Here is a 16289-nt window from a genome sequence, read left to right as displayed (position 1 = left end):
ACTTCGCTTTTTAGTTTCATTCATTCAATCCTTCTACTAATATTTGCTCATTACATTTAAAATTTCCAAGATATGTAGTTATTTCTTTTCTATGATATCCTTTCAAATCTTTCTGAGGATGTTAATCTATTATGAAATCTTTTGCCTGCCTAATTAACTGTATTTCCTCAGGCGTTCATTCTTTTTTGTTGTTGAATTTGGTGCTTTTTTTACAGTAGTGCTTCTCCCTAAATACTTGGAGATACTTGGTTTCCTGTTGATCTTTGTATGGAAATTTTCTGGCCACCTGCCAGTTATACCTAATTTGTGGAGAGACATGAGAGTGGATAGGAGAAGCCTTGTTGACAGGACAAGTCTTCCTTTAGCTTCTCTAAGTCTGGAAGCTTCTAGTGCCCATGTTGATGTGTTATTCTCCAAATATTGCCTCTCTAGCATGTGTCCACACTCAAGGTTCTGTCCATGAGCAAAAGCCCCAGCTCTCCAAATAGCCGACTCCTTCTCGTACATCTTTCCAATTCTCCACCCTCCGTGTGTGCTGTTCCTTAGATCCGTTGCTTCTCAGCTGGGTGCTCTTCTGGGACTTCTCCCAACATGAAACTTTGTTTTCCTCTGATGATTAACCCACAGTGTTGACCCTTAGGGCTCTCGTTCAGTAGTTCTTCAAATTTTCTGGTCCATTGAGGACACTCTTGTTTTCCAAGATTATATTAATTAATTGCTGCTATTGATCAGTCTTAAAGTTTACTCCAGCTCCCAAAACATGAAGTATGACATCAGGCATGAATCTTCTGACCCAGTCTTTTAACAGTCCCTTTGAAGTTTAATATTAACTTTTCATATCTTAAATCACTACCTCTCCCAAAGTGGGTAAATAGTATGTCCATTATCAGTCCTCTCATTTTAGCAAAGCAATAAAGGGTTTTTTGTAATCTTTTAGCAAAGCAACTTAGGTTTTTTGCTTAGAAGAAGTAAGAGAGAGCAATCCCAAGCACACAAAATTATTTTTTTCTTGTGGGATTACTTATATCATTGATACAGACTGGGTCACAGTTAGTGCTTTATATACATATATATAACCAAGTGAAGTGGCAAATTTCAAATCCAGCACATTGGTGAATCTATATAATAGGTTTTCATGATAGGTGTCATTTTACTTTCCACTGGAACATCAGGGCAGACACTTAAATGATGTCTTTACCAGACTTGCCTTCTATCCCCCAGTAGATAGAAACAAAGAAAGACTTGAATAAATTGGCTCAAAAGCCAAAAAAGCTTGTCTTCTGAAGGTTCAATTTCCCTGGAGTGGGGCTTGTCGCTTCCATCTTCGTATTTCTGCAGTCTCTTTGCATCTTAGGTTAGTTGCACAAATTACAATCCATATCCCATTCACATACAAGGGCAAAGGAGCCTTCTAGGGTAGTTATTGAAGAAAAGGTGGAGTCTGACTAAAAGAAATGCTGACCTAGAACCAGACAAAAGCTGTATTGATAGGAGACCTTTCCCCTTAATGGATCGATAAGATCAATCAACAATTGTGCACTTCCCAAAACTAAACAGGAAACTCCTTTAAGTTTCAACAGGCCTAGTTTTAAGAAATAGGAGAAAACAAGGAGACCAGAGAACTACCAAGAAATCACTGCAGTGACAACCTGGGAATCATTACAGGAGGGATTTGGGGATATTTGCTTTCATTTTTGCTGGCACGGTGGTTGAATTGGGTCTGCTTTTTCCTCTGCAGCCTTATATAACAGTCTTACTTTTTCAGGTTGAATGGAGTTCACAGTGGTTCTTAACCTCATTCTCTTCTGGCTAAAATTATGACTCATTTTATATATGCAATTGTCTTACTCTTTCATTTTTCAGTGGAGCTAAAGGGAGGGAGGGAGAGGGAGAGGGAAAGCAGAGGAGAGGGCAGGTCTTTAAAGGGAAGCCTGAAAGATGGGGTGAAAGATACTGATGCTGGCAAAGAAACTGTCTGCTTGGTTTTCTGGAACTAGGCCTCCCTCCTTCTGCTTGGAATGTTGTCTCCATTCTGTCTTAGTTTGAAAATCATGTCCTCTGGGCAGCCTCACCTGACCCTCCAGACTGAAGATATCCTTAACTTTCGGTCCTTATCCTTCTTTATATACTCATGTCTTTGTGTCCCCAACTGGACCTTAAGGTCACAAAGACAGTGTCTTTGTTTTGCTCACAAGTGGTACTGCCAAGATATTAAGAGTGCCTGGTGTGTACTGAGTGCTCAATAAACATTTGCTGAATGAGAAAATGATTTCTTCTTTCCCACCATTTACACTGAAGGTCTAATTGGGTGTGGGAGTCCGAGGGGTTGGGGAAAGTGAAGTTTCCCTGGTATTTAGTGGAATATTTTCCCGTGTCCTCTTGCCTCTATTTCAGTTTTCTTTTTCATGCACACATTCCCATCTCAAGCTTGGCTCAAAAAGTGCTAAATATGACTTCAATATTTTGCTGAAGGATTGTGTCTTGTTATTATCTGTCTGAATATATTCTTGACCCCGCATTAATATGCTTTATAAAAAACAATAAGAACTCAGTTATAAAGCCTCTTGGATAAACTAGTTATAATTTTTATAAATTGGAAATGAAATATTAATGATGTTGTACGAGTTCAAGTTTTTATATGGCTGTCATTGCAGGCAGTCATCTCTTCTGAAATCAAATCTGTGGCTTAATTCTTTCTAAAAAAAGTAATCTTTTGACTACTACAAATAATCAGGAAAAAAATGTCTTTAAATAGCAAAGGGGCCCAATTAGCTTTCAAAATAGAATTTGTCACCCTGATTATCTAATGTCACCAAATGAGGCATCATTTTCAGAAAATGTTTAAAATTAAGGGGAAATAAAAATTGTTTGAAACAATTTATCCTGAAGTACTAATTAAATGTAGTAATTCAATAAGCAAGAATGTTAAAAAAATTTTAAGAATTACTCCAAATGCTAGAAAATATTAGCAATATAACATAGAATAACAGAAGTAGGAAACCAGAGAGAAAATTGATTAAAACTATTAATAAACTGATTTTTAAGTTAATAATTATGTTGACAAATAAATTAGTTGTATGGATTTATTCTACTAATATATCATGTTAATAAAGTTTAATTTATCCTTTCCTTATACTTTCAACTTGTGACTAAAAATACATTAATACTCCCTTTTAAAAATTCATGTATAGTCTTATACTGCAGGGAGAAATTTCTAGAAGCTTCTATCCAAGGTGAGTTCCCATATAAATGGATAAGAGACGTTAAATAAGTCAATTTAAACAAGTAGTACATGAAATGGTTTTATTTTAAAGGTTGTTTTATCTGATCAGAAATGTTAAACCTATAACTTATTTAGTTAAAATATTAAAACTTTAGGAGGCAGAAACATTAAGGTATAAGTAACAATAGAAAGATAGTTTATATCGTTTTTATCAGAGGTGAAAAAACCCAAATGTAAGATGTATTAACTTAGACCAAGTCTACATGTAGTTAAAGGTTATATGTCTACCATTGTAGTCTGGCCACAAATACAGAGGGAACAGTTGTACTGAAGCAAACATACCCCACTTGGCCAATTATGAGTCTAGCATAATGATAGCTGTAGAGCATCTAGTACCTGCTGAGATCAGAGCTTTATATTATTTTAATTAGTATGACTTGCTCTATCATGCTCAAGGTTCAAATAAGGTCAAATCTCCTTTAATAACCAGGTTAATCACTTGGGGCTTACTTGCCCAGATGTTCAGGAAGTCTGCTTTCCCTCTTGGGGGCCTCTACCAAGAACACCAAAGGGTTATTACACAGTCCAGCCCAGCCTCCTGCTTCCAAACGTCTTGCCAACAGAATCTGGAGGATCTGTTTAGTCTTCTGATAGATCTTATTTTCTGAGGTTGTTGTTTCTTTGAATGCCCCTGGTTTATGCTAACATGTTCAGCCACAGCTCCCCAAAGTACAGATTCCTTGCCAGGATAAGCCATGCACTCTGCTGGAACCAGCTTTCAGAAATGGAGACCCTGATTTTGGGCCTTGGAGTCCAGGCCAGTTTGTTCTTTCCTTCTTGGCAAGATTCCCCTTGCAGACAATCTCAACCCCTTCGAGAGAATCAGAAGCCCCAAAGGATAGGAATTGTAAGTCTCTCTGTGTTCCCTCAAGCTCCTGGTTCCCTTTGCAAATTTGCCCACCTTCTCCTCAAAACCTACCACTCCAGCTTATCAGGGAGTATTGGAAGGAGCCTACTTTGATAGGTCAAAAACAAAACAATTCCAACGAAAAATAAAAATTAAAATGAAGGAGCAGTTCTTCCTTAAACCATGAAAATATGCTTCAGATTTTTTTGCTGGGTGAGAGGTGACCGACATTATTTAAATGGCAATATCTCTAGGTAAATTTTTCAACACCAGTCAGTAATCACCAAATTTTTCAACACATATTCCAGTTTATCACTCTACTCCTTGTACTAACCTTACTTTCTTCCAAGCTTGTGAGTAAATTATCTCTATTTTTGGATGAAAGAACTTTTTAATGACCACTCCATAACACGTTGACAAAGAGTGAGGCCACCCTTACAGCTTTTTCTCAAAGTTATTTTTATTTATCTATTTGTTTGTTTTTACATATGCATATAAAAGTATATATTCTTTTTTACGTTCTCTTCCATTATAGGTTATTACAAGATATTGAGTATAGTTCCCTGTGCTATACAGTAGGTCTTTGTTGGTTATCTATTTTATATACAGTAGTGTGTATATTTTAATACCAAACTCCTAATTTATCCCCCCCCCTTTCCCCTTTAGTAACCATAAGTTTGTGTTCTGTGTCTGTGAGTCTATTTCTGTTTCGTAAATAAGTTCATGTGTATCATGTTTTTAGATTCCACATATAAGCAATATCATATGATATTTATCTTTCTCTGTCTGGCTTACTTCGCTTAGTATGATCATCTCTAGGTCCATCCATGTTGCCACTCTATAACACATTGACAAAGAATGGGGCCACACTTAGAGCTTGAAAATATATATATTTCATGGTATATACAGCCAAGAAATAACTCTTAATTTTCTATTTCTCCTAATTTAACTTCCTGTATTTTTGAAATCCTTACTCAACTTCAAAGGCTCTCTCCTCGGAAGAAAATTATGAACCAAATCTAAGTTATCTGACTAAAATACAGCAAGAAAAAATTTGAATTTGTTACAGATGGGTTACAATTTGATTATTTCCCTCATGTTCAGCAAACCTTGGCAGTTTGACCATAATCAGATATAGACTTTCTATCTGAATCAAATGAAATCAAACAACCAAAAAAACCTCTTTAGTTTAGTTATCTTTCCTCCTTTTGAATTTCAAGAGTTAAACATTGTTTGAAATTCATTAAAAAAATTTTTTTCTCAGTCAAATCTAGATGTCTCCAGATTTTGATGTAATATAAAAGATTGAAATACCACACGTGTAATTTTGATTACTTTATATTCAGTTTCCAGTGATTTGTTAAGTAGAATTAATAAATTGAAAAGTTTTGTAGGAGTTCATAAAAAAACACTCAGGGTAAAACCTCTGACACTGATAACTAAGTTTATCCTGACCAAGATCTTTTGAAATATTTAGAAGTTCATTTTTAAGGTCAGAACCCCACGTGTATGGTACTCTCAGACATTGACTTCTGTTGGATTTTATGTCAGAGTTAGCCCATTAGCCACACTCCATCTAGAGTGGAGGAAAGAAGATCCTCCGCGTTAATTAGGACTTTTTTGCAAGTGACAGAAAAATACCTCTAACTAACTTAGACAATGAAGGGGGTTTATTGGTTCATGTAATTAAAAGTCTCAAAATAGATAGCCTTCAGACAAGGTTTGAACACACACTTCAATGTCTTCAAGAAGGATAACATCTCTGGTTCTCCAGGGTATCTTACCATCCTTCATTCTGCCCAGCAGTTCCAATGGCAAAATGATGGCAGCATTCTAAGACCTCACGTTTTCACATCATACCGTATGGCATAGCTTCACAAGCCTTGGGATTTACCATCTCTTTGACCAAAATTGTTTAACTTGCCCATCCCTGCACCAACCTCTGTGGCCAAGAGAATGGAAGACATCCATAATCTTAAATTAATCAGCCACCACCCCCTTCCCAGAGATGAGATGGATCCATTGGGCTGGGGTGAAATTCCTGCTATACCGTGCTGGCAGGAAATTGGGATCATGGATATAGAAGAGGCAACCATCAGGTACCCATGACACTCTTCCTCTCCATGCTCTTTTCTTTCCCATTGCCTTTTAGTAGGAGACACTTGAATGTAGGAAAAGCTACCTAAGGTGTCGGCAGCTTATCTGACTGCTTTCAGATGGGTGTCCTCCAGGGTAACCTGTCATCTCTTTCCACAAGCAAAAAAAAATGTTTGTACTCCTTCTTGTTGATGTAATTTATTCAGCCATCAGTTCATTATTTTCTTCATTCATTTGCTTATTCAATATATATTTATGTGTCAGGTGTTGTGTTTTTCTTTCCATCTCTTCTTTTAGGACTGAGTGAAGGTGCTAGGCCTGGTTGAAGGAGTTAAACCCAGGTAAAGCCAGCGTACTCAGTGGTGATTAGAGCAGAGAGGACAATGTTTGAGTCATCTTCTTTCCTAATACGCAGGCCTCCAAGAGATTTGCTTCATGAGTTTATAACCCCACTCCCACTCTTACCTAAAAGCGCCTGGAGATTTCAAGGATTGTTAATTAACTACTCAAAGATAATCCTTGGAAAACTCCTATTTTCAAACCAAGTATCTTTTAATGGTATTTTAAACTTCTCTTCTTAGATAATGAAGGCAATCACTGCCATTTATTGAACATCTTTGAGCATTACTTATTCATTTTACTTACATTATTTTATTAAATCTTTACAACAAACCTCCAAGGTAGGAATTATAATTTTACCCACAAAAAAATAAAGACATAGAGAGGCCAGGTAAATTTCTCAAGGTGGAGAGCGACAGAACCAGGATGTAAAACTGGATCTGTCCAAGGCCAAAGCCAGTATTCCTTCCATGGGCTTCTCTCCCCCATAGGTACACCGCACCCTGTTAGTAAACATCAAGTCTTATTTTCATTATTAGGTCACCCTCAACCTCAACTATCATATCAGTGTCTATTCAGTTCACCTCAGTAAGTCATTCTGAAACTGATATCTGGACCTGGAGTGGGCCTACGAGAACATGCAATAGAATTGCATTTTCCAGAACTCAGGTTTCCAGACTCCCAACCCATAGTTCTTTTCTCGATCCCACAAAGGAGATGACACAGACCCCTCTTAAGCTTACTCTCTAGTCGGAGAACAAGACTTAGAGAAGACAACTTTACCTTGGTTGTCAAAGCAAATTGTACAAATACAGCAGAACATCAAATGGAGTGCCATCAACAGTAAGAACTACAGGAGGAATCCCGGGTTTCTCTTTTACTTTTCACAATTGTTGGGAGAAATCATCTTTCGCGTTGCCTCGTTGCTCCACATGGAGGAAATCCCATCAGAATGACATGCCTGCATTAGAATAGAATTATCTGACTGGTGGATAGCCAGGATCCTACAGACAATGGTGCAAGTTCCTTGATTGGGTAAAATTAACCTATTTAAAATCTGCAAGGCTACAACCACTGGAGATTCATCCTCTTCCCTCTCTGCCAGACCAGTACGAGGCAGTGACCCCAGATAAATTCATCTGCTCAGATGGCTGGCGCCATACTTCCGATGATGGTGTGGGCACAGATGATTCACCAGCCCCGCCCTTTTGACCACAGGCTTAAATCCATGTTCTCCCATCTGCTGCCACTTTCATCTCTATCTTTCTCCTGTGTCTTATTTTTCAGTTGCTCCAGAATTCCACAGGGGAAGAAAGAGGTGTTATTATTTACTGATCTCTTAAAACTCCCCAAATATAAAGCACCCACTTTCTTCTTCATTTAAAACCCAGCAACAATCATGGCTTATTCCTGAGTCAAAGGAACTCAACATAAACCTTCTTTATTAATACTATTTTAGTTTGCATTATAAATGCTCAGCAATGATTTGCCAAGATCTACCTTCTAAAAACATGTGGCTGCTTTTCCTCGGGCTCGTGGCTGTTTATTTGACTGTAGTAGGGGTCTTTGGTGGCCTATATCACAGCCCCCCACCCCTCTGATCTCAGCCACAGCAGAGGTGGTGTGTTCCTTGTGAGCTCAGACCATCCCACCTCAGGCAGATGCCCTGTACTGCTCCTTTTTCAACCTCAGGGCCCTCTCCCAAGCTAGGAGGCCCCTCACCCAACCTGCAAGCAGAGCCTGGAATTATGGAGAGTCAGTGTTTGCAGAGGCAAACCTCAGGCAATGAAGGAGAGGAGTCTGTGAGTGAATAAATGCTCCAGAAACTTGTCGTTTGCATGGACAGTTCTGGGACGTACTGGGAACACTTCTCAGGAGGTCCCAGTGGAACTGAACGCCTTTTTCCCACAGAAGTGATGGATTATACACCCTTTCATTAGCATTTCCTCTTTCCTCTCTCTGCTCTCTCACTCCTGCTTCCAGGGATTACCTGTCAATTAAACCACCTGCAGTCAAATTCTGGCTCTGCCTTTGGGGAGACCCAACATGAAGCAATGACGAAAGAGGATATAATCTGTCCAGGAGGAGCAGACTCCTCCTCCCTTGTGGTAGATGTTCCCCCCCAACCTACCCGATACACAAAACACACCCCAACACACACCACCCCATGTGCGTACATACACACTCAGGAATAGGTGTGCACACACACTCACAGAGACATACACAGAGACACACATACACAGACACACACAGTGACACAAACACATACACAGACACATATACACACAGAGACAGACACACAGAAACATATCCAGACACACACACAGAGCAGGCCCCGGTCATTGTCTCAGGTCAGGGTTTGTGTCACTACCTAAGGGTAAAAAGAGAGATCACCTCACCATCAAAACCATGCCTCTGAATGCTGGCCTTCCTTCACAGCCTGGGCTTATCGAGAAGCTTCTTAATTTGTCTTGTTCACTACAACCAAGCAACTTGTTCGAGTGCAAGACAACACCTTACAACACTGAGAACATGTCAAGGTCTTAGTTGAGCTGAATTACAATACAGTTTCAAGTTCTTGTGGTGGCTTATCCTTACTCGGAACAGTTAAACATATATATATATATATATATATATATATATATATATATATATATATATATTTGCTATCGTTTGCCCATTTTAGCCAATAGGCCTTTTCTTTTAGATCCTGACTCCTAAGTTTTTCCTAGACCACCTTCATACTTTTGTTTGGGTTATTGCTATTGAGTTGCCCTTGGGGTTTTTGGAGGAACACAGTTTTCTTTCTACTTGGGTTCCAGGACTATTCCTTGAGGTGCAGGATAAAACAATTACTTTGGAAGCAGCTTCCCACACAGTCTTTCCTCCTGTCTCACTGTAGCTGCAGCCTAGAATCCTACTCCTTTTGTATCCCGATAGATGGTTTTTTTCTCTTCGTCTCCATATTTGGGGTCCTGTGACAGGTTGGGGTCCCCAGAAGCATACACTGACGTTACCATACAATACCTTTTGAAGGGAATGTTCCCAAGATCAACAGCTGGGGTAGGAGTAAGGCACGGGAGCAAAACTGGACAGAAGGAGAAGATGGGTGCAGCACAGGTGCAGCAAGGCCTTATCCCACAAAGAGTCCTGAAACTAGGAAGCCTCTCTGGGGTCCTTCTGAGTTGCAGCGAAAAGCTGGCCTTCAAGATATGGAAGCAACCTAAGGGTTCATCAAGAGATGAACAGATAAAGAAGATGTGGCATATATATATATATACAGTGGAATACTACTCAGCCCCACAATAGAATGAAATTTTGCCATTTGCAACAACCTGGATGGATTTGGAGGGTATCATCCTCAGTGAAATAAGTCAGACAGAGAAAGACAACTACTGTATGTTATCACTTATCTGTAGAATCTAAAAAATAAAACAAACTAGTGCATATAACAAAAAAGAAACAGACACAGATATAAAGAACAAGCTAGTAGTTATCGGTGGGGAGAAGGAAGCGGGGAGGGGCAAGATAAGGGTAGAGGATTAAGAGATACAAAGTACTATGTATAAAGTAAGTAAACTAGGATATATTGTACAGCACAGGAAATATAGCCATTATTTTATAACTTTAAATGGAGTATAACCTTTAAAATTGTGATTCAATATGCTGTTCACCTGAAACTAATATAATATTGTAAATCAGCTATATGTCAATTAAAAAAAAAAAAGCTGGCCTTGATTACCTCCTTGGGGACCAGTCCTTGGATGCTGGCTGCTCTGGGAAGAGATAGTGACCCTGGGCGTGGAAGAGTGGCTCAGGCAGGCAATTCCTAAAGAGAACTGACAGCTGAGGGCTGTTGGCTGCCAACAGTCCCAGCAGCTGAAGAAATAGATCCTTCAGCACCAAAGGAATGGGGTAGGGATCTGGGAAGCACAGTGCAACATCCACAACCCCTCAACCCTTCTCTCCTTATTCCTTCACGAGTCATCCCTCATCCTCTAAGTCCCTGACGCTCAGCTCTGTCTAGAAACCTTCTGGGTGAAAATCAAAGATCTAGCAATGTCTTAAAAAACAACAACAAAAAGCTCTATACAGATTGTGGCACAAGGTAGTCCAATTTCTTACAAAGGAAAAATTGAAACATCAAATCTTTTTTTATTTTTGTAAATGAAGGTTTATGTTTCAAAATATATTTCTGAAACCTAAGACCTTCTTTTCCAGATACACTAAACTTTGTGAATTCTGTAGGAAATGGAAACTTTGTTTTAAAAATAAACGTTGAAGCAATTTAAAAATAAAGAAGACCTTCCTTTTGAAATGATGCTAAAAGTTAAGCAAGCCCACGGGCACTATGAACCAAAGTTCCTAAGAGTTTAACATTTGAAAAGATTGCAATAACAGATGTCCTGGAGTATGTGGCAGGATTCTTCAGTAGTTTAGGGAATACCGAGCAGACGTCTGGTGAGAAATGTACACGTTTTTTTCCTGAATTTAAAATACATTCCAAGGTCCTTCAGACATTATAAAATCACGTGCAAGCCCATTTGGAGGTTCGAACAACTCAATATTAAGTCACTGTTAAGACCTGAGTTGTACACTCCCCCAACCCCCCCAAAATAAGATATATTGAAATGCTAATCCCCAGTACCATAGAATGCAACTTTATTTGGAGATAGGATCTTTACGGAGGTAATCAAGTTACAACGAGGTAATTAGGGTGGTTCCTAATCCAATATGATTGGTGTCCTCGTAAAATGCGGATCTTTGGACACAGAGACAAGACACATGTAGAGGGAAGACAATGTGAAGACACAGGAAGAAAGCCATCTGCAAGTCAAGGAACGCCTGAGTCACTCAGAAGCCAGGAGAGAGGACACAGAACAGGTTCTCCCTCACAGCCTTCAGAGCGAACCAACCCAGCAGACGCCGTGATCTCAGACTTCAAGCCGCCAGAACTAAGACAATGAACTTCTATTGTTTAAGCCTTTCAAATGGTGGTACTTTATTACTGTAGCCCCAGGAAGCCACTCTGACAGCACCTTCTTCATTCATCGTCCATGAAGGCAGCAGAAGTTAGGAGGATTTGATCTCTGTTCAATCATTCGGGCAAGTTACTTAATTTTCTGAGCCTATTTTCTCATACGTAAAATAAGAACATTAATAATACTGACTATATTCTTTTGAGTATTAAGCAAGCTAAAATAGATAAGACCCTTCTTTTCTAGGTGCATATAAATTCAAGAGCACCACATACAGCCTATTGACCATCTTCCAACAAATGTTTATAAGTCTAGTGGTGGGTAGTCTGACCCTTGTAATTTTTATGCCCCTCAGAGATTCAAGTTCAGCATCACGTCCTCTGTCCATTAGAGCCCATTGGTAATATTGCTGTTAACTCTTCTTATTAATTTTCAATGATCAAAGCCATAAAGTCTCCTGGAACAAAACAAAGAATTACCTGTATGTACTGAGGAAGTCATAAACCAGAAAGACAACCTTAGAGCAAGCACCCAGCCTTTCTTGACATGCCATTGTGAATCAGTCTGGGAACACCATAGACTAATTAGCATTATGAGTCATGGTCAAGGAGTCACCCAGCCAGAGACCAGCTTCCAGTCTCATTTGAGGCAGAAATGTACCCCGGGCTGGGTCTTAGTTCCCCCCAACCAGGGATTGAACCCGCGGCCCCTGCAGTAGGAGTGCAGAGGTTTAACCACTGGACCGCCAGGAAAGTCCCTCCATGCTTTTTTTTAACCAGATAATCACCCTTGGTTTGTATGGCACAGACTCTTTCAAATAATACCCCAATCTTACAAAACTACATATAGATGATCTTTGGACTATTGTTTAGATTTGACTATCTGAATTATTTTCTTGCATTGATAGAGATAAGGAAATGTTGATTAAATCACAAGATACCATTTCACACCTATTAGGATGGCTATAATAAAAAATATGGGAAATAGCAAGTGTTGGTGAGGATGTGGAGATATTGGAACCCTTGTGCGTTGCTGGTAGACATGTACAGGTGCAGTGCTGTGGAAAGCAGTTTGGTAGTTTCTCAAAAGAGTTTAACATAGAATTGCTGTATGACCCAACAATTCCACTCCTAGGTTTTTTCCCAAAAGAATTGAAAGCAGGGACTCAGACAGATACATGTGCACCAATCTTCACTGCAGCATCATTCACAACAGCCAAAGGGATGGAAACAACCCAAGTGTACATCGACAGATGAGTGGGTAACAAAATGCCGAATAGGCATACAATGGAATATTTGTGAAAAGAAATGAAGTTCTTAATTATTAGAGAAATACAGATCAAAACTACAATGAGGTATCACCTCACACCAGTTAGAATGGGCATCACCAGAAAATCTACAAACAACAAATGCTGGAGAGGGTGTGGAGAAAAGGGGACCCTCATGCACTGTTGGTGGGAATGTAAATTGATGCAGCCACTATGGAGAACGGTATGGACGTTCCTTAAAAAACTAAAAATAGAATTACCATATGACCCAGCAATCCCACTACTGGGCATATACCCAGAGAAAACCATAATTCAAAAAGACACATGCACCCCAATGTTCATTGCAGCACTATTTACAATAGCCAGGACACGGAAGCAACTTAAATGGCCATCGACAGGCAAATGGATAAAGAAGTTGTGGTACATATATACAATGGAATATTACTCAGCCATAAAAAAGGAACAAAACTGGGTAATTTGTAGAGACATGGATGGATCTAGAGACTGTCATACAGAGTGAAGTAAGTCAGAAAGGAAAAACAAATATCATGTATTAATGCATATATGTGGAACCTAGAAAAATGGTACAGATGAACCAGTTTTCAGGGTAGAAATTGAGACACAGATGTAGAGAACAAACGTATGGACACCAAGGGGGGAAAGTGGCGTGGGGGAGGAAGGTGGTTGTGTGATGAACTGGGAGATTGGGATTGACATATATACACTAATATGTATAAAACGGATAGCTAATAAGAACCTGTTGTATAAAAAAATAAAATAAAATTCAAAAATTCAAAAAAAAAACCCCCAAAGAAATGAAGTTCTGATACATGTTACAACATGGATAAACCTTGAAAAAGTTATAGTAAGTGAAATAAGCCAAACGCAGAAGGACAAATATGTGACTCCATTTACATGAAATATTGAGAATAAGCAAATTCATAGGCTCAAAAAGTAGATTAGAGGTTACCAGGGGCAGGGGGTGGGAGATAAAGGGAGTTAATTGCTTAATGGGTACCAGAGTTTCTATCTGGAGTGACAGTGTTAATAGATAGTGGTGATGGTTGCACAGCACTGTACCTGTAATTAATGTCACTGAATTATACACTTAAAAATAGCAAATCTTATGTTGTATACGTTATATTTTACTGCAATAAAATAAAAAGAAAGAAAGGTTGATTACATAACCATTCTAATCTTTACATGTGAAACCAGGGGCTCTATACACATTGATGATCCTATTTCATCCTCACACAATGTTATGAGGCAAGGATCACTGTCTCCATCTGACAACTAAGAAAACTAAGGCTCAGAGAGGGGCTCGTGGCCAAATAGCTACTACCTGAAGGGCTGGGACTGCACTGAAGTCTGAGGGCTTCCTCGGCGCTAAGTAGATGATACATACATTTTTCTACTTATGATCTATCAAGAGGCCCAAACATAAATATCCATTCCTTCTTTACAGTATCAGATCCAGGTTAGTAGTGGAGACGGTCCCTTTGGGCCCCATAAAGAAGCACTTCCTGCCTCTGAAGGAAACTGAGCAGTTTTCTCAAATCCAGTTGATTATTTGTAAAGATAAGGTTTGCCTTGAAAGTGTCAATGGAATCTTTTATGTATTTGTGATCTCAGTTGTCTGGAAGACAGCCAAGGATCCAGAAGTGAGGAAAAATCACCTGTTAACAAGCTATAGGAGAGCAGAAATGAAGGAAATTATGTTCAGCTGGCTATTATGTTGAGGCTGCAGCCTTTTTGCATATTTTTGCAACGCCTTCTCTTACTCCAGCTTCCAATCTGCAGCTTTAGCAGGGAGGAGCTGGAGTAGGGAGGGGAAAGAGACAGTTTTTCCAAAGAGAATTGAAGGGGCTTTCCTGGTGGTCCAGCAGTTAAGACTCTGCGCTCCCAATGCAGGAGCCCCGGGTTTGATCCCTGGTCAGGGAACTAGATCCCACATGCCGCAACTAAAAATCCCGTGTGCTGCGACGAAGATCCTACGTGCCCCAACTAAGACCCGGTGCAGGCAAATAAGTAAAAAAATATTAAAAAAAAAAAAAGATTGCAAATGACTCTGAAGAAGAGAATCTCCCCTTCCTGGTGAGGTGGACATCCTCACTGCTCCCTTCCATGTCTGGTCCTTTCATCTTTGTCTCCTTCTTGACTCCTCTTTATCTATTGGAATTTTAGGTGTTGGTGATGCTCAGGATTCTGTCCTTCCAACTTCTCTTTTCATATTATACCCTCGCCTTGAATGACCCCCAGACACACATGGCTTCAGCTACACCTGGTCCCTAATGATATCTGCTTCAGCCCTGTTGGCTCTACTGAAATTGGGACCCTTGTATCCATTACATCTCCAACTGGACGTCCCTAACTGTATTTATACACTTCCTCTAAAACGTCAGTTTCTGTTGGAATGACAGCATGAAGCAACCAGTCACCCAAACCAGAAACCTGGGAACCCTTCCAGACTCTCTTCTCCTCTCTCTTCTTTTCCTTCATGCTCCTTAGTTTTTCTGTCTTATCAACTCTATCTCCTGTATGTAGTTAATCCACTCCCTCTTTTCCACCCACAGTGTTTTTTTTTGTTTGTTTGTTTAACGTCTTTATTGGAGTATAATTGCTTTACAATGTTGTCTTAGTTTCTGATGTATAACAAAGTGAATCAGTCTTGAATACTGTAGCTTCGTAGTATCATCTGAAGTCAGGGAGCCTGATTCCTCCAGATCCATTTTTCATTCTCAAGATTGCTTTGGGGATTCGGGTTTTTTTGTGTTTCCATACAAATTGCGCAGTTCTTTTGTTCTAGTTCCGTGAAAAATGCCATTGGTAGTTTGACAAGGATTGCACTGAATCTGTAGATTGCTTTGGGTAGTATAGTCATTTTCACAATGTTGATTCTCCAGTCCAACCACATGGTATATCTCTCTATCTGGTATATCTCTCTATCTGTCTGTATCATCTTTAATTTCTTTCATCAGTGTCTTATAGTTTTCTGCATACAGGTCTTTTGTCTCCTTAGGGAGGTTTATTCCTAGGTATTTTATTCTTTTTGTTGCAATGGTAAATGGGAGTGTTTCCTTAATCTCTCTTTCAGATTTTTCTTCATTAGTGTATAGGAATGCAAGAGATTTCTGTGCATTAATTTTGTATCCTGCTACTTTACCAAATTCATTGATTAGCTCTAGTAGTTTTCTGGTGGCATCTTTAGGATTCTCTATGTATAGTATCATGTCATCTGCAAACAATGACAGCTTTACTTCTTCTTTTCCGATTTGGATTCCTTTTATTTCTTTTTCTTCTCTGATGGCTGTGGCTATAACTTCCAAAACTATGTTGAATAATAATGGTGAGAGTGGGCATCCCTGTCTTCTTCCTGATTTTAGAGGAAATGGTTTCAGTTTTTCACCATTGAGAATGATGTTGACTGTGGGTTTGTCATATATGGCCTTATTATGTTGAGGTAACTTCTCTCTATGC

Source organism: Mesoplodon mirus (genome assembly GCF_964341445.2).
Source record: "Mesoplodon mirus genome assembly, chromosome: 8".
Lineage (NCBI taxonomy): Eukaryota > Metazoa > Chordata > Mammalia > Artiodactyla > Ziphiidae > Mesoplodon > Mesoplodon mirus.
Note: the sequence above shows the minus strand (reverse complement) of the source record.